Source organism: Vanellus vanellus, assembly GCF_965231255.1.
Source record: "Vanellus vanellus genome assembly, chromosome: 1".
Taxonomy (NCBI): Eukaryota; Metazoa; Chordata; class Aves; order Charadriiformes; family Charadriidae; genus Vanellus; species Vanellus vanellus.
Genome location: NC_138905.1, coordinates 131045962 through 131065360, shown reverse-complemented (window position 1 = coordinate 131065360; position 19399 = coordinate 131045962). Strand labels below are relative to the sequence as shown.

The window sequence follows — 19399 nt, the reverse complement described above, 5'->3', positions numbered from 1 at the left end:
AGGGTTGTAAAGATTGGTATGGAGTTCCACAAAAGGAAGTTCCAAGTCCTGCCTGTGGGGAGGAATAACCCTAGCTGCCGGTACCGACCAGGGGTGGCTAGAAAGCAGCTCTGCAGAGAAGGCCTGTGGGGTCCTGGTGGGCACCAAGTTGGATATGAGATTGCAGTGTGCCCTTGCAGCAAATAAGGCCAACAGCCTCCTGTTTTGCATGAGCCTGAGTGTTGCCAGCAGGTCAAGGGAGGTGATCCTTCATATTTACTCAGCCCTGGTGACGCCACATCTGAAGTGCTGGGTCCAGTAGTGGGCTCCCCAGTACGAGAGAGACATGGACATACTGGAGTGAGTCCAGTGAAGGGCCACAAGGGTGATTAAGGAAGTGGAACATTTGACATAACGAGGAGAGGCTGAGAGAGCTGAGACACCCTGGAGTAGAGAAGGTGCAGGAGCATCTTATCAGTGTGTGCAAATACTTGATGGGAGGGAATACAGAGGGAACCAGACTCTTCTCAGTGGTGCCCACTGGCAAGGCAGGCACCAATGGGCACAGAACAAAACTCATCAGATTCCTTGTGAACACAAAAGACGCTTCTGTACTGTGAGGGCAAACACTGGCACAGGTTTCCCAGAGAGGCTGTGGAGTCTCCATCCCCTGAGATACTCAAAACCTGACTGGACACAGCCTTAAGCAACCTGCTCTCACTGATGCTGCTCTGGGCAGGGGATTGGACTGGGTAATCTCCGGAGGTGCCTTCCTGCCTCATCCTGTCTGCGAGTCTGTGACACGGACTTCAGATAAGGCGTCAGATAAGTACGTCTCTGTCGAAGATTGATGAGAACTGAGGCAGATTCTTGTCCCTGTTAAAAATTTCTTTCTCTTCTTGCCCACACTGCTTCCTTTCCCATACAGTGGTCCTATCCTAAATACCTGTGCGCTCTTTGGGTGCTTGTTTTTCTTGTCATGTTCTCATTGCTACATTCAGTAGGAGATAAAATGTTCACAGATTTTCAAATGGCTGTAGAAGACCCAATCAAATTATCATGTTTGAACCCCACTTGTTAATCATTACTAGTTAGTTCATCACCAAATTTTTCCCTACCTGGTGAAAACAATGGATTTTTATTTGAGTTGATATATACGTTATGTAAGTAAAGCTTTCTTTGAAAGGGGAGTAAGGTATGCTATTAATTTTCTTTACTTTTATTATAATGTCAGAAGCTTCAGGCACAGAAAAAATACTGGAGGGAGGAAGAAAAAGGAATTCTTACTCTGTGCATTCACAGTCATGCATTGAGTGTGCATTTATGCAGGCATTAGGTCAGAAACTGAGTGTGCTACAGGCAAGTATGACACTGTGTATTACTTCTTCATTTTAACCAGTTTTCCTGAGAGGTGTCCTAAGGGTGTTTTGTATTTAAAGACGGAACAGTTAAGAAGTTTTCAGACCAGGTACTGAACAGTTAATGGAATACATTCATTAAGTCTTATTTCTAGAAAAACAAATTCAAGGAAAGTTTTGCCCCATTATCTGTCATTAACAAGTTGTCAAGCAATCATTATTCTAACCAGCAATAAAAATTAAGTTTTAATCTTACTTTGTATTCTTCTTAAAAGGACGTGAGCTTTAGATTTTCTGAAAGCATAGTGTTGTGTGATTTTTGATTTTTTTTTCTATTTTCACTTCATTTCCTTACTTGTAGAGCACAGTAAAGAGGAAAGGCATTAAATTTACTCATAAATCATAGGTATGCCATTTATATCTAGGGTGCAGAAGTAATAGCTCATCTATTCTAGCCTTAATCTCACCTGTTTTTGTAGCTGCTATTAAAATGTCAACATGTGCTATCAATTACCCCAGCATTGTATTTGCAGTATTTCTCAATAGCTAAAATAAGAAATAGCAGTAGTATTTCAGATAATGTAGTGCTAAAACTGTTACAAAAATCTACCGTAGTTGATACCTCCAGGATTCTTAGAAATTATAGGATTTAGGGAGCAGTAAAGGAAGATCAGATGAAATACATATATGGTTAAAATTCAGGTTAGTGACATATTGTTGAATTTTGTGTTTAAAAAATCAATAAAAAAATTGGATTAGAAAAATTATGTCAGGAGATTTAGTCTTTCTTTTATGCTATGGTGCATATTTTGAGTTTTAGGACACTACCAGTTTTGCAAGGTTCTTTTCTAATGTTTGGTGTAAGCATCAACATTTTCCTGAAAATTATTCTTTTTGAAGTCATTAAAAAAAGTCTCTAGAAATATTTTCCTGAAACTTAACCTTTATCCCAAGAAGGTAAAGGGGACACAGAAGAGATAAAAAATATCAATATCTGTTTGAAGTCAATCAGCATTATTCCTACAGTTTACTCGTGACCATGATTTCCTTGGATTTTTTTATTTTATGTTTAATTTAAACTACTATGTAAACCAGAAGCAAATCTGAGCAAAGGTGTAGGATTAGAAAGGAGTAAGTCTACTGTGATACACTAATATCCTAAGACACCCCAAGATCTTTTTTCTCTGGGAAACTGGTGCTGTTCATAATAATGTGAAGTGACTTCAGTGGAAATAGAATGGAGCCCTCATTTGAAAGGCCTCAAACAGCTATTTTTCTTCACTATATAGCCAGACAGTAATTATGATAGCTCAGACAAAAAAAGAAAAAGAAAAAAAAAAAAAGAGAGAAGTGTTTCTATATTGGCATTTAATATTACAGTGGGTTTTGTTTGCTTGTTTTTGAAGATAGTAACAAGCATCAGAGTGTTCACTACAGGCTTTCCAATATGATAGAATTGTTTCATACCTTCCCTCGTAGGTATGTTTAGCTCTGCGAAGATAACATGAACAAATCTTTGCTCTATATTGTTTAAGCTTTATCCAGAGACTGACATAGGTTTCTGTCATTCAGTATAGAAATGCTTTCTCTCCTCAAAGTCGATTCATGTTCTTCAAGCAATTAGTTTGTCTTGTCCCAGGCACTTTCCTAAGAAAAACAAATGTTTGTCAGAGTCCAGTACTCTGACTAGATTCATTTAGATAATCCACATGTGGAGGGATATCAAATTTACTTATATGAAGATAGTTGATGTTACACAGGATTTCTGATTTAGCAGAACAATACAAATTATATTGTATAACACGATACAAATGTAAGTTACACTTAGCAAAACTTAGCAATATACACTGTTCAATCACAACAGCATTGTGATTCCCATTGCCAGTCTCTATAACATGCTCACCATCGTAAGGTGGGCATCTCCACTCACCAGGAAGGCATACCTGTGGGTTGGAGCCAGTTCAAGTTTGTTGCTCACTTTGAAATTCTTTTGTTAGTTGTGCAGGTTTTATACCCTATGTTAGGCTGAGCCAGGTATTCACACACACCCCGTGCTGGTCTGGCTAACTCAGGGAGGCAGTCACACTCTGTTAATGAACACAGGGAGAAACATTTACACCACCAGTTGATACACTCAACTGTTGATAGCTGCTTACCTAAAAGACCTCTCTCTGGTCCCCTTGGTGTTGATATAACTCAGCTTCTTTACAGCAGCTATGGTCAGTCACACTCTGCATTATTCCCTGAGGTTCATGGGCTCATCCCTTGCCCATCTCCTCTGAGCCTTCTTCCATTGTAGGGGTTTATTGGTCAGTCACAATGTTTTCAGAAAAGAATCTTGTTCTGAAATCCGGATGACAAGGTAGTCACATAACATTTTGCAGTTGACTTCAATTAGGACAGGATTTTATTTCAGGAATGTGTACTTCTGTTTATAAAGTCCAAATCAGCCAGCCACATTAAACATTGGATTCCTCAGCTTCTTCCTATCGTACTGATGTATTTGCCAGATCAACAAGACATTTGGATATAAGAGCTAAAGTAAAAGGACTTTGATATAAGTAACCAAAAGTAAATGCTTCTGAATAAAACTCCTGTGTATGTTGGAAAATAAAGCTATAAGTTTTATTGCTTTGTCATGCAAACTTTTGAAATGTCAATGTTCTTCCTTGATATTAAAAAAAAAAAAAAAACCAAAAAAACAGACTAATCATTCTCAGAAAAGTAGACTAGCTTCTGTTTATGCCAGACCTGGGGACTTCTAGATCCAGATGCAGTTCTTACATGGCTGTTGCAATGTAAGGGATGATTTCCCACATCTCTCCTCAGAACAAGCTTCTGCAGCAGCATATTCTTTCTCATTCTCTTTTTCTTTCTCCATGCACAGACATGCATACTCATGCAAGTACATGTATAAAAATAGATAACCCAAAATATCTCTACTGTAATTTCTACTTCAACTTGACTTGTGTTTGCCATATGTGCTTCAGCTTGACTCATGCATATTATTTCATAATTAAAATAATATTTTGTAGTAGGTAAAAACACTTAGAAATGTTTGTGAAAATTATTTAAACTTTCCATGTGGCTTTTTAAGAAGAGTGACTGAGAAAAATTGGTTTCATAGCTTTAAGGCTTCCCTTTTCACAACAGTTGCCAATAGGTAATGTACTCTATATGGAGATGTGCATTTAATACTTGTGAAACAAATGTTCTGTTAATGCAGTTTCTTACTGCAAATAATGTGTGTACGTGTGCGTGTGTATGTGAGCCTTTCCCTCCTTGAGGTTTCTTGCTGTCCTGAAATAATGCAAATTCTCTTTGCTTGTTTGCCAAGAAGCCTGATACATTGAACTATATCAGGATGTCAGTGACTGCTTCTCATCTCGTTAATATAATTAGAACTAGGCTACGTCAGATACTCTCAAGGCACAAAGCAGACATACTGAAAAATACACATTCTGTTTTCAGAACTTGTCTTTAATGGTGGGAATGTATAATATTTCTGAATTACAAGATGAAACACTTAACTGATTTCCCCTCTCTCTTCCTCATATTTTTTCCCTTCCCTTCCCTTCCCTTCCCTTCCCTTCCCTTCCCTTCCCTTCCCTTCCCTTCCCTTCCCTTCCCTTCCCTTCCCTTCCCTTCCCTTCCCTTCCCTTCCCTTCCCTTCCCTTCCCTTCCCTTCCCTTCCCTTCCCTTCCCTTCCCTTCCCTTCCCTTCCCTTCCCTTCCCTTCCCTTCCCTTCCCTTCCCTTCCCTTCCCTTCCCTTCCCTTCCCTTCCCTTCCCTTCCCTTCCCTTCCCTTCCCTTCCCTTCCCTTCCCTTCCCTTCCCTTCCCTTCCCTTCCCTTCCCTTCCCTTCCCTTCCCTTCCCTTCCCTTCCCTTCCCTTCCCTTCCCTTCCCTTCCCTTCCCTTCCCTTCCCTTCCCTTCCCTTCCCTTCCCTTCCCTTCCCTTCCCTTCCCTTCCCTTCCCTTCCCTTCCCTTCCCTTCCCTTCCCTTCCCTTCCCTTCCCTTCGAGTTGAGCAGAGAAAAGACAAGAATGAAACAACCAACCTTCATTCCTACTGTTCTCTTTCTCTTCCTAGTATTTTGCTCTAGGGTAACTGGAAGTTTTAAGGTTCATTAGGAAACTGGACAACTCAGGACACAATCTTGACAAATGATGCCACAATCAAACAATTGGCCTTTGCCAACAAATCAGAAATTTAACAGAGGGATGTTCCAAGTCAAAGTGTCAGCTTTTAGTTTCTTAGCTCAACCCATGACATAACGATTGCTCTGAGAATAACAAGAATTCTGCAGTATGTATTCATCAACAGATTCTCTGTTATAAATGCAAAAAAAAAAAAAATTATGACCAGAAATTGTAATTCTCAAGTAGTCCCAAGAAACGCATGGGTTGTGAAACTACAACATTTATTCCCCTTGTCAAAGGCAATCTCCAAGCCCCTGGCTGTAAGGGAGGGACCCCTGAAGCCCTAAGCCTGCAGCTGAGTCTGTCAACCACTGCCCCGGACCATGACAGCCCCAGGCTTTACAACACTTGAATTATTTTTATTTTTTTTTTTTTATTAGGGTTCAGGGAAAATTTTGGCACCTTCTTTTGTTGGGGCTTTTTGATACTCTTGCCCCAAGGGAGAGTCTGAATATCTTAGCTTGATGGAGAAGTCCTGAAAACCCCCAGATCAGAGATTTGTGCATGGATAAAGTGTCAAACCTGAGATGTTTCCATGAAGCATTTTTTGTCAACTTAATTGACTGAGAAAAAATTGTTATTAAATTGGTGGAGAGTCTGAGGGGTCACAGGTCAAGTGGACCTCAAGGTACCATTTCTATGAAACAGTAACAGATGGAAGGTATCTGTCTTGGAAGCCTGCCAAAGTTATAATGGTGGTGATGGGCAGGCACCTACTGTGAACAAATAGCTTGATAGCTGCCTAGATTTCAAAAAAATTGTGATAAACAATGCTGTTTATTGGATACAGTATTTTGATGTTCAAAGAGAACCTACTGAATTAATTCACATCTTGAAAAAAATGTTTATTAGTACTTATGGAAAAACAAAAGATAAAGCATTACTGTTGGCAAAGGCATCTATAACTGTATCAAACTAATTTTTACATGAAGGATTCCATAACGTGTTGGATAATGCCATCATTCTTCTAGACATAGACCAAAAATGCTAGCATTTTTCAGATAATTTTGGGGAAAAAATCCATAAGGTTAAACAATTATTATCTATTTGAAGCCTCTTGAGAAGGTGAATGTTACTTCTACTTTTCTTACTTACTGCGTGACCTTGATCTGTCTAATCAACAATGTAATCTTGTAGATGTTTTAATAAAAAAATACATATCTCTTTGGCAAAATTGAAAAATTGAAATAATGAGCTGCATTAAGCTCAATAAAGCTTATATATCTTGATAAAAAAAACAGTAATGGTGAGGTTTACTTTATAAATTTGGATTGATACCTGTGAAGCTAGGCAGTGACACAGGAATGAGTTTGCATATGATTGATACAGCTCTCAAAGGGAAATTCCTGTAAACAACATAGTAAAGTCAGAGTTTGGAATATGCTTATTATTTTCTACCCTCCATCAGTCCTTTGAACAATAAACACTTCACCCCAATTAAGACACTACCCTGGGGATACAGCTGACCCGTGTAAGTGTGACAATGTGAAGATGCCATGGATAGCAGCAGTGAACACAGTGATGCCAGTACACGTAAGTGTTCTTTTCCTCTTTTAGGTGGCAATAGAATTGCAGAAAATAAGTTTAAATACTTGTACCCTAGCAAAATTTTCTGTCAGTTAATGTTTCTGGAAATTTTCTCTATAATTCACATGATCCTTTGCCATATAGCTTCTCTATTTCAGTAGATTAAGTAATCAGTAAAAGGACTTCATGGTGTTGGGTTTGGGTTTTTGTGTTTGTTTTCTGATGTTGTTTTTGTCTGATTCTGGTATGCTTATTAAAAGCAGATCCTTTGCTTAGACATACAAATATTCCGATTAATAAGATAATAGTAAGGATAACATAGGTTTGTGTCTTCTTAACTTAATTAATAACAGAGAAGATTAATTACAAGAGGATGGGGAAAGGCATGTAATGAATGATATTTTTTGAAACCATATTACTCTGTTTTCTGGGCATTTGTCTGTAGACTGAGACAAAGTCCTGTAAAGGAATCTTTTTTCCAAGTACTTCTGTATTTTTGATACCCTCAGCCTAGAATTTGTACACCAAAACTTCTGAAAATTGCTGCTGAGCAGTGAAATCAAACACTAGCACCAACTATTCAACCCGTTACTTCTGTGTGCATAGGAATACTGTTAGTTGTACTGAAGGACATTAAACCTTGAATTTACTGTCCTTCCTTTAACTGTATGTGTTCCCCCATCCAACCGTACATCTTCATCATTTCTGTTTTTCTTACCTTTTCAGTTAAAGGGAAGACAGCTCTTAGGTCTCTGTAATTCAGTCTTTTAAGTGTTGTGGGTTGTGATAATTTATTTACTACTCTTGCTTCTGCTGCAGACCACTAGTATTCTCTGGGATTTTTTGATCACTGAAGTTCAGTCACTGAATAAGGAATATCTAATTTTATAGTTAAAAATTTGTTTACTTATAGCCTGATACCAAGCCCCTCAAAGTGAATGCAAGTTATGTCTATTAATTTTGGTGTACTTTGCATATCCTTTCGTGAGAACAATACTCAGTTAAATTCAGAAAGTACCAATGGTCTTGCTCGCTATACAAAAGGTTAGGGTACTTCACTACCCTACTAATGTTTCACATCTCAGTTAGAACCTAGAACATCTTACTGTGAATGCTGTCACATATCATCCTTCTCCATAGTCTTTGCCTTTTTTATCTAGTATTCATAGAATCATAGAATGGTTAGAGTTGGAAGGGACCTCAAATATCATCTAGTTTCAACCCCCCTGCCACGGGCAGGGACACTTCCCACTAGACCAGGTTGCTCAGAGCCCCATCCAACCTGGCTTTGAACACTTCCAGGGATGAGGCATTCACAACTTCCCTGGGCAGCCTGTTCCAGTGCCTCACCACCCTCACAGGAAAGAAATTCTTCTTAATAGCTAATCTAAATCTCGCTTCTTTCAGTTTAAAACCATTACCCCTCATCCTATCACTATATTCCCTGATAAAAAGTCCCTCCCTGTCTTTCCTGTAGGCCTTCTTTAGGTACTGAGAGGCTGCTATGAGGTCTCCCTGGAGTCTTCTCTTCTCCACACTAAATAGCCCCAACTCTCTCAGCCTGTCTTCATAGGAGAAGTGCTCCAGACCTCTGATAATTTTTGTGGCCCTCCTCTGGACTCACTCTAACAGGTCCAGGTCCTTCTTATGTGGGGGGCTCCAGAGCTGGATGCAGTACTCCAGGTGGGGTCTCATGAGAGTGGAGTAGAGGGGCAGAATCACCTCCCTCCACCTGCTGGCCACACTTCTGATGCAGCCCAGGATACAGTTGGCCTTCTGGGCTGTGATCGCACACTGCTGGCTCATGTTGAGCTTTTTATCCACCAACACCCCCAAGTCCCTTGGTCTGCTCTCAATCCGTTCTCTGCCCACGCTGTATCTGTGTTTTATTCCTTTCTAACAATGTTTTATGTGTAACTGGTTGATTGGATGGACAGCTATTATACATTTGTTTTTAATACATCACAAGCTTTTTTTCCCCTAAACTTACTCTGGAAATAGGTAGAAGAAAACAGCAAATCCAACATTTCTGAGCAGTGCCCTAAGGCCATTGCTACTATCTTAAAACCCACCTGACTGTTAAACTTCTAAAGAAGTGAAGTTGTCACTTCCACAGAGAAAAGAGATAAAGAAGAATGTTTCTTTTTGCAATCGGTAGTCATGCTTCACAGGAAAGATTGAAGATACAGATATATATATATCGGGGATGCCCTAACTGCATAAGATGGAAGTAGGTCCTAGTATCACTTCAATGAAAAAGTCAAAAGTCATCTGAAAGAAGTCATCCACTTCCATGTGTATTTAACGTTACTCTATAGAGACCATGGAAACTCCTCTTCACTGGACCATGATATTATGGGGAATCCTTTAATGAAACAAAATGCATATCTTTTAGAATTACTCTTCACAAATGTGAATACTGAATTACTCTTCAGTACTTCATAATTCCAAGAAATCTTTTGTAGCCATTTTAAGTACAAAAAAGCTAAGATTCTCAGTGAAAAGAGGTGATGACAGCCTGTATTTTTCACGTTTAACTATTTTACAAAAATTATTAATTGCCTCTGTCAGTTATTAGAACAAGTAAGCAAGATGCCCTCTGCACGTCTATCAGGATGACTGACCTAATCAGGCTCAGCAAATTCAGTGAGTATTTTGCTAAGCTTAATTAAAATTCAGCCCTGCATTTGAGCAAGCCGCAGTGGTTTGGCAGACCTTCAAAGGGCTATACTGCAGCACAACAGTAAAAGTGATAAAGGCACACAATAACAATAAATATAATGCAAATGTTCCCATTATTCACAAATCAGGTAGGAAGTTGCACCTTGAAGTATTTTCTGCTTTCTGTAGTGATAAAATTCAAATTTGTGGATTTTCCATTTTCAATCTCTGCACGTTATTCTTATCAACATAGTATTTTATGATTCTAATGAATCGAAATTAAATAATTTTAATGCTTAAGAACGATACTGTATGTACTTTATGTCCAATACTAGGAGAATTGCACATGATGTTGTATGTTACTTATGGATTAAAAATTGCAAAACAGGACTTTTGCCTTACAATGGCAATCATGTCAGACCCTTAGCAGGTAATACATCAGATCAACCGGTTACTCCTTCAGGTATCCTCAATACATAACTGTTCTTCACTGTATGACCCCAGCTGTGGGTTTCTCCTAGCATTATGTAAACCACAGTTTTTTCAACATTAGACATGAAATGGAGCCTTCCCTGCAGGTACTTCAGTTTTGATTTATAAACTAGAATTGTATGTCTTTATAAGTATTTATTTTCTTTTGTTACAAAATCGCTACTGTTAAATATCTTTGGAATGCTTATTCATCACCTTTCATGAAAAATGTTATTTAGTCCATAATATTTCTTCAGAATTAGAATCTATTCTTGAAGAATAATTTTTTATGGTCACTTTGAATGGCCAGGACTCTGTATCAGAAGTCATTTAGAGCATAATCCTATGTCTTGGACTTCATGATAGTCCCATTACCCTTGTCCCATTAGCTCTGTAACATGTTATGTGCTACCGATATTTTAATAGTTTGATTTCTTAGCAAACACTACACTAACAGTTAATCTTGGCTAAAGATTTATTATTTTTATTTCCTTCAAAAGGAACTGTTGGAACAGCTATGCCATTCCTTATCTTCTGCAGCAAAGTAAACTGACGACTATAGTAACAGATTTTTTATAATACCATTGAGAGAGCAAACTTTGGCAAGCAAAGCCATTTTTCAACAACTAGAGAAAACAGAAGAGGAGAAAACAGCAAAAACTGAAGCGAATAGCCGTCACTGTTGATCAGTATTTCTAGAATCAAATTATTGTCATAGGCAATAAACCTTGGAATGATTTAGAAAGAAAAATGGTGATTTAGAGATAAAAAGTGATGGAAATATCACACAGGCAAAAGTCATATTCCTAGTTTAAGACATATTGTTCACATTGATGTTTAGTCTTTGCTAAAATTCATTATCTCTATAGTGGCTTGTACAATCAGAATCATAAATATTTTACAAGATAAATCAAAATCCTCATAAGTAAATAAGAAAGAATACCTAACAATAAAAACAGTGTAAAAATAATTTTTAATGGCAAGATTAAAAATCCTCATGTAAACTTAAATTCTTTGACCGTATGAGATTAAAAAGGTTGTTCAGAAAATAACTTAACATGCTCCTCATGATACCACTTTCACAAAAGAACAGAGAATAAAGTGGAGTCCTTATTTACGTGAACTCCATAAACCTTGACACAGCAGAACAAGTAAGCATGAAGCTTCTTCACATTTCCACAGGAGTGGATGACCTATCTGCCATTTTTTCATTTCTCTTTTCTGCAAATCTAATCTGGACTTTGTTAAGAGAAAACCTTGGCTTTTCCTAAACAGATTTGCAGAGCACAGATCTTTCACTAGGTAACTGTTCAGCTATCAGTCACTGGCCATTTCTGCTTCCCCTATGCAGCCTTACTGTTGCACAGTCTTAGGAATGCTTCCAAAAACAGCTTGCAATGGACATTTAGGATATGTCCAGGTAATGATAAGAATAAAAGGGCATTGCAGAACTTATGTGGTTTCTTTGGGTTTTGTTTTTGTTTTTGTTTTTGTTTTTTTAATTATTATTATTTTGTTTTGAAGTGTAGGAAAGGATCTTGTTAAATGAGAAAAATGACTAAGCATCCAAGCTGCTAAAAGATCATGAGCACTGCCTACAAATTGTACCTAAACATTTCATTTGGATTAAAAGCTATTCTTTATCATTCAGTATTTTTTTTCCACAAGTCGTGACTAAGGGTGCAAAGTCTTGTAAACCTTTATAAATGAAGATTCTTTCTAACTATTTTTCCTAAGTTGCCTTATGATAGCATGTACAATTAATCACTATCAGTATGATGATCACTTTGTTGCGAGATTTTTCTTCATAAAAGTAAAGACTTAAAGAGTCAGATTTTTAAAAATAAGGCTTACCTCAGTTCTCTTTATGCCTTGAGAAAGACATGAAATAAACTGTGACTCACACATTAAATATTAAAAATTGTCCATAGTGAATTAGAATGTTTTCACAGATTCTTACAAGTATTTTTACACATTTCTTTCAGAGAAGTTTGTTATGGAAGTAACGTAGGTCTGAAATAGCATGTCATTTCCTGTTTCTCTGAGCATTGAAATAATATTGGGTTGAATGCTCTGATTGCTCAGTAACAAAACCACTTTCTATAAACTTCTATTAAATATGTTATGATAAAATTTTAAAATAATGCAGTTCAAAGAAGTTGAAAACGATTGTTCAAATAGCTTAGTTGAGAGTTGACTTCAGTGTGTCTCAGGAGTATGGAATGCAATATTCCAGGCTAAAAATTCCTCATTCATACGAGTGACTGTCTTCCTAAGCATGAAATTCTTGAGTCTGTCTTGAAATAGGATTTTTCTCAGGTAATTACAGCATCAGCCTTTTACAAGCCAACAAGGAGACCTTAGTGGAATTGAGGAGTGAAGTTAGATCTAGCCTTTAATACAGATGTAGTAAAACTGTCAGGTATGCACATATATATATAACATTAAAACTGAGAGACGGTTGCATTTAATCAGACTTGCCTTACACAAGAATGTAGCAGCAAACAAAAAGCAATGCCACTGATGGAATTGATTGAAGATGTTTCTATATTGACCCTTTCCCTTCTAGTTGAGCTACCATGTATCTTAAATTAAATGTGGTTACTGTATATTTGTATTTAATTTTAAACAACAGAGGATTGCCATGCTGTACCAAACTAAATGTGTCCGATATTCAAACTTAGTAAGTTCCTCATCTGTTGGCATTTGGGTGGGATGCTTCTTGGAAATCCCAGATACAGAAAATGGAAATCAGAAAACAGAACATGTCTTTTTCATTTTTTGCCTTTTTTTTTTTCCTTCTTCTTCCTTCCCAACTCTTCTCTGTAGCTATCTCTACTGAAAAAAAAAAAAAAAAAGAAAAAAGATTGCTACTGCTTTTTACCAATAAGCAAATAGCTCTTTTTTTAAAGCCTTGCAGTCTTCCTTGAGTCTTGTATTTCAACTGTGATTCAAGCAGAGCCAAGTATTTAGATCTTTACTTACAGTCACAAAGTCTTGTAGGATCGTTACATATAAGTGTGAAAGTGAAGAAGTGACAGAGGCACAAAACGCTACAATGAGCAAAATCTAACATAAGAAATGTTGTTTTGTTGTGCCTGTGCCTGTGCTGAGGGACTGAATACTGTGGGGTCTCACTACGGAGTTGTTCTGATGACTCGCTTTTGTAATTAGCCTTTAATATTGATCCATTCTAATGCAGTTTTATGAATAACTTCAGTGCAACAGGTACTGAATCAGTGATCAATAATTCACATCTGAAGGATCTGTTGCAATTTAGGCCTGCTTATGCCAGAACCTGCATAAGAATAAAATTTTCTCAAGAAGCAAAATCAGTTAACGGTAGAACTAATAAATGACTATACCATATATACTTTTTTTTTTTCCTTGAACGTTAGGTAAATTGCCTGTCTTAAAAAAAAAAAAAAAAACCAACAACAAAACAAAAAAAAAACCAAGAAGCAAAAACGGCTTTTGATGTGCTGGTAGCATTTATCAAAAATCCTGTACTAACCACAGAAACCACTATTTTGTTTTCCATTTCAGTGCTCCCAATTGCTTTGTTCTTTTTCCTTCTATGATTGCAGCTGCTGTCATCTTCTAAAAGATTGGTATTTACCAATCAGATGTCCAGGGTTTCCACAGTAATTACATAAAACAATATATCCCAAAGCATTTTTCCAGTTTGTGAAGCTTTTTCATTCTCTTTGGCTGCTTTCATGAAAACATTAGAAAAATTTCATAACTAGTGATGCTGTCTAACTCTTTGGGGTACATTTTTTTCCAGGATTAACACATATAACTTCTTTAAAATTATGTAGGAAAAACAGCGTAGGTTTTATGGCTGAGGCTTTTTTTATTCTTAGGTGTCATTTTCCCTTTAATTTGTTCAAAAAGACCTTATTAGAAAAAAATTAATTGGAAGCTAAAGAAGAAATGGAAAAGAAATTCAGATTATTTGGTACCATGTCAAGTCTCTAATCTGACTAGGTGGGCTAGTGTACAAATGCCTGTGCCAGCACAAGGGAAGAAGTCAGATTTTACTTTGCTGTCAACACTGTAGGCGTAGATCACCTTAAAGCAATAGGGCAACCTCCGTCAATAAGTTCTCAGAGCTGACTGGCTGCAAGCAAATCGTCACTCACAGCTGGAATTAGTATAAATCACCAGTATAACATAACCAAACCATGAGATTTTGAATGAGTTATTATAATTCTTGGCACCTTTAATCTCCAGTATAATTCACAACAGCTGTTAGCTAAACATTCCAATCTCCGTCACAGTGCTGGGAGACGATTAACAGAAAACTGTTAGTATAGTAGTTTAATAATAGTTAATAATAGTTTAAGGTTTAAAGAAAAAAGTGACAGTTGATGCACAGAAGCTGAAAGCTGTTCCTCATTGTTTCACTACCATTTATTTTCAGGAGTATATTACTGTACAGCGCAAATCCGGCATATATACCTCCTGGCTATTATAGCATCACAAGTCTTTATCTGGAATTGGTCACGTATGAACGTGCCTTGTACTCATAAACGTGAAGAAAGAGGCAATCTGTAACTTTGTGCATCTCACTGTCGTAGGCCGCCAACTAACTCTTACGCATGAGTGTCATGAGCTGATCCTCACAGTGAGCGCTGAGCTGATCCTAAGTATGGTTCTTGGTCGGGAGATGCTAAAGTACATCTTGTTGGTGTGGGAAACCTAGAGAAACTGTTAGTGATTTGTACAAGGCTGCATGTTAAACAAGACGAAGCTAGAGCTCCTGGATCTCAGTCTCTTGCTAGACTTAAAATTATGAACAATTATGAAGTCATAATACATTTTCTTAAATTATTAAATTATTAATATTGTTATGTATAATTCTATTCATATATTTACAAAATAGCTTCTTGAAATTTAATACCAGTCCTTCAGTTACAGCATCCTGATGTAACTAGCTTGCATGCAATAAAAAAAGTACCAGGCATATAGAGGTTGGATGCTTAACTATATCAAATTAAAAGCCTTCAGAAAGTGATTACCAGGAATTCATTTAATATTATATCTTTGCTGTAGATTCAAAAATTACATAAGCAAACATTGGTGGATTTATATGTTGAACTTCAGTTTTTGCTGAGGAAAGTTTTAGGAAAAGCTCTTTCGTCCCTGTTTGCCTTCAAATCTTCATTTAGTATTCTGTTCGTATTCAGTTTTAATTGCCACTTTATAGTTTGCAAAGATGGTACGCAGCTGTAAAAAACTACACTTTATTGCAGCAAGAGGAATATTTATCTGAATAGATACATTACTGTTACTGTAAAGAATGGGCCTATTTTACTTTATCAGCAACTAAGGGGAAGGTTAATAGCTATGATGTATCTTTTACGTTGTGTGTGAAACATGGAGTGTTCTGCACTGTTGAGATTTACAGTGTGGAAGACAAAGCGTGTGCTATTCCAAGCATTCTCTTAACAGCAGACTGTAAACTTGGGAATTAACTTCAAAACCCCTGAATATGTTAAAATTACATTAAGACTGGAAAAGAAAATAATTTCTTCCCATGAATTCATAATTTTAAGCTTTTGCGCATGGGAATTTTCTGGATGTCCTAAACAAGGAAAGAATGCAAGTAACTGTGATGTTTTCAGTATTTGTTGTATTTCCATATATAAGGTGACAGGAATCACGAACAGAGTCATAAAAAATAATGTTCTTTTTTTTTTGAGAAAGAATCGGTACCTTCATAAAGGACATCATCATCCTTTAGCATACTATTGGGAATTCTAATCTGTTCAGCAAGAAGGGCCAGATCCTACTTTAGGGCTTCATGAATACAGTGATAAATATCAGGCATAAGGGAGATATTCAGATGTTAGGTTTCCCATCCTTTCTGTTGTATAGCCAAAAGGTAATAGAATGGGAGACGTCCCATCCCACTGAGCTGATGTATCCCAATGACTGTCAACTGGGCTGCTGTAGGACCCCTGCAGTTCTGGTAGGACAGAGTGTGATGCCATTTGGTATAAGAATAATTAGGATTACGTCGTTAAAGATTCTCTATTATGTATTCCTGAAAGCTAGTGATAGTACATATAGAGACTAATCACTAGAAAAAAAAAATCAGAGCTCTTTTTGAGAGACCTGTGCCATACATTGCACAGGAATGTTTGAGTATGTTATAGTTTAAAACACCAAAAAGCTGACAACCATCTGAAATGAGTGTGTTTATTACAACTATCCAGTAAGACACAAATGTGTTATGTGTTTATGTAATTCCTTTTTTCCAGAGTCTAGATAGTTCCTTTATGTGACTTGAGCTTTCATCCAGGAGGCTCAGATTACGTCTGACACATTTGGGAGGGATTTCATCCCACACCTGTGCAAAAAGGGGTGGTCTGCTCCCCCTCTGTGCAGATCTTCTGTGCTGGAGAAGAATAGAAGTTTCATTAGGCTAGGAAGAGAATATGAATGACAGTCATTTTCCCAGTAGTGTAACGGTTGGATCATTCGGACGATTAGGAGAGTTATCAGTTCTACTCCTTGCTTCCAGGGACATTGATAAATTTATACAAATTCAGTCGTTTAATTTGAAACTAGTCGAAGAGGCTGGGAATCAGATCCCATGCGTCCTTTCTCCCAGATAAAAACATTTACCACTAAGCAACAAAATTAAATTTATGTTTCTCCACTATTTTTAGTTTATACTTGAGTTACTTTCAGCAAGGTGACCCACCTTTTAGACAGAGAAGTGATACAGATTTCCTCTATAGGACAATCCTCATTAGTAGTTATAAACATTTCTTACAACTTTGCTTTAAAATACGACTGTATTTGATACTACAATTTGTCATAATACCATACCACATTCCCTTAGGATTAAAAATTTAGATTCCTGGATCATGTTCTAATATTGTTCCTGATCTAGGACCAAGGTATTTCTGAACAAGTTCAAACATAGAAGGAGCATCAGAATGAGAAGCTTCCAAGGAGCTTCTCAGGTAATAGTAGTGGTACTAATAACTAAGTACACTATTTCAGGGTTAGACAGAAGCTAAGATGAATATCTCAGAATAATACCTTTTGGTTTAAGATGTGTCTTAAAAAAGGCACTCCAGGTTATTCTCATGGTATGGTTATCAGAGTATGGCTTTCTTTTTGCCAGCTAATTAGCTGCCATAAACTGGACCACCTTTGTTACTTACAGGGGGGAATTTGGCCATGAACTTTCAGCTGTGTTACCAGTACAGTTCTTGTGCTTTGTGGGCACAGGAGAGAGTTGGAAGCATCATAATGTCTCGGTACGTAATTTGATAGATTTTCACATTTGGAAATGTAAAAGTTTGTTCTGAGAAGTGAAAGGAATAGTGCCACTAGGTTGCTGTTGATACTTATTACTTATCAAAGTTTGAACATTGAACTCTGCAACTCTCTGTTTCACAGCTAAGAGAATAATGCTCAACAGTCATATATTTTATTTATCCAACTGTAATTTAAACTAAAAGGCTTGAGCTAGGCATTTCTTGATTAAGTCTTATTTATTTATAAATATAATATTTATAATATATGTTATATATTATAATACATAGCATATATATTATATATATTATATATATAATTTATTTAGATCTTATATTATTAAGTCATTTTATTTTCTGTAAGATTCCAGTTTTGGTTTTGTTTTGTTTTGTTTTGTTTTGTTTTGTTTTGTTTTTAAGCCTGAAATATCCTGCCCATTTTGATTATGTTACTAACATTTTTTTCATATATTGTACTTTTCAAAATGCAAGCAACCGTTATAGCCTCAGAGCTTCAGATTGAGTATTTATGTGATGGAGTGTAGTTCTAGGGAAGAAATAGGTGTTTATCAAGTAAATATTTTATAATTGCCTTTTTTGTTGTTTTTGTTTAGTACATCAAACAGGGAAAATTATATTTCTGTATATTAAAATAATATTTCTACTAAATGTTATAGATAAGTATAACTTTCTACTTAGTAAAGAAGCTTACTCAGTCCTTAGTGAAGATATCATTAGTTGCCTGTTTTTCTTTCTTCTCATTTTATTATTTTAGATAACCTTCACAGACATTACAAACTTTTCAGATTAGAACATCCTTTTTTTCCTTATAATAAAGTGTTAAGTACATTCACAATGTTCCATCTGCAGTGTTTTGTAATCTGTCAGAATTAATACATCCCTAAAAAAAGAGAAATGTTTGGGGATCATTCTGGTAATACCTTCCATTTTGTATGAAATATCTTTTCAAAAAAGAGCTATAATAGCTAATGCTGCTATACTTGTATGTATATGCACTAAACATAAATAGGTTAAATGCAGGGCTGCTTCTTCTTTGATCAAGTATTAAGCACCTGCTTTACTTATTCATTTATTAAATGTATTTTTTTTTCCTTATATGCAGTGCTAAAATGAGGAGGTTGGTGTGGGAAGCAGCTGGCAGCTTTGGTTTTTGGTGCAAGTCTGAGATCCTAACTTATCTGCTCTTCAGTTTTAGGAAAACTTCACACTTCTTGTGTCTCACCATCACTTTTGCAGACCAGATTTTTTTTTTTTTTTTAATCTACATGCTATGCAATTAATGCTGTGTTCATAAAATCATAGAATAGTTTGGGTTGGAAAATGGTCCTTTAACGGTCATCTAGTCCAACCCCCCTGAAACGAGCAGGGACAGCTTGAACTAGATCAGGCTGCTCAGAACCCCATCAAACCTGACCTTGAATGTTTCCAGGAGTGGGGCATCTACCACCTCTCTGGGCAACCTGGGCCAGTGTTTCACCACCCTCACTGTAAAAAAACTCCTTCCTTATATCTAGTCTAAATCTACCCTCTTTTTGTTTAAAACCATTACCTCTTGTCCTATCCCAACAGGCCCTATTAAAGTCCTACAGTTCAACTGAGAAGCAAAATTATCAATATCTATATTACTAATTTTTTCCTTCTCAGAAAACAGAGTTAAATGTCATATGAAGAAGTATTTGTGGAATACTTTTTAGGAGGTTTTTATGTTCCAGAAGTCATATGCATTCATCCTGTTTGTATTAGAACTGAATATCATTTAACTTCCTTTATCAAAGTGGAAAACAGTGGAGAACTTACTAAATATTTAAGAAGTGAAGGTGAAGTTCCCATCAATCGAACAATCCATGCTTATATTTTAAATTGAAAAAAAAAAAAAAGTTTTTAAATTAAAATTGATGACAGGTGTT

The 19399-nt window shown here is 36.6% G+C and overlaps 1 protein-coding gene across 1 annotated transcript in view; it reads left to right on the top strand.

Moving 5' to 3' along the window:
* The window catches only part of IL1RAPL1 (interleukin 1 receptor accessory protein like 1), a gene marked incomplete at both ends in the record, with an annotated part of 677390 nt that overhangs the window by 110564 nt on the left and 547427 nt on the right, over window positions 1-19399 (top strand). The gene's annotated exons all lie outside the window — the stretch shown is intronic.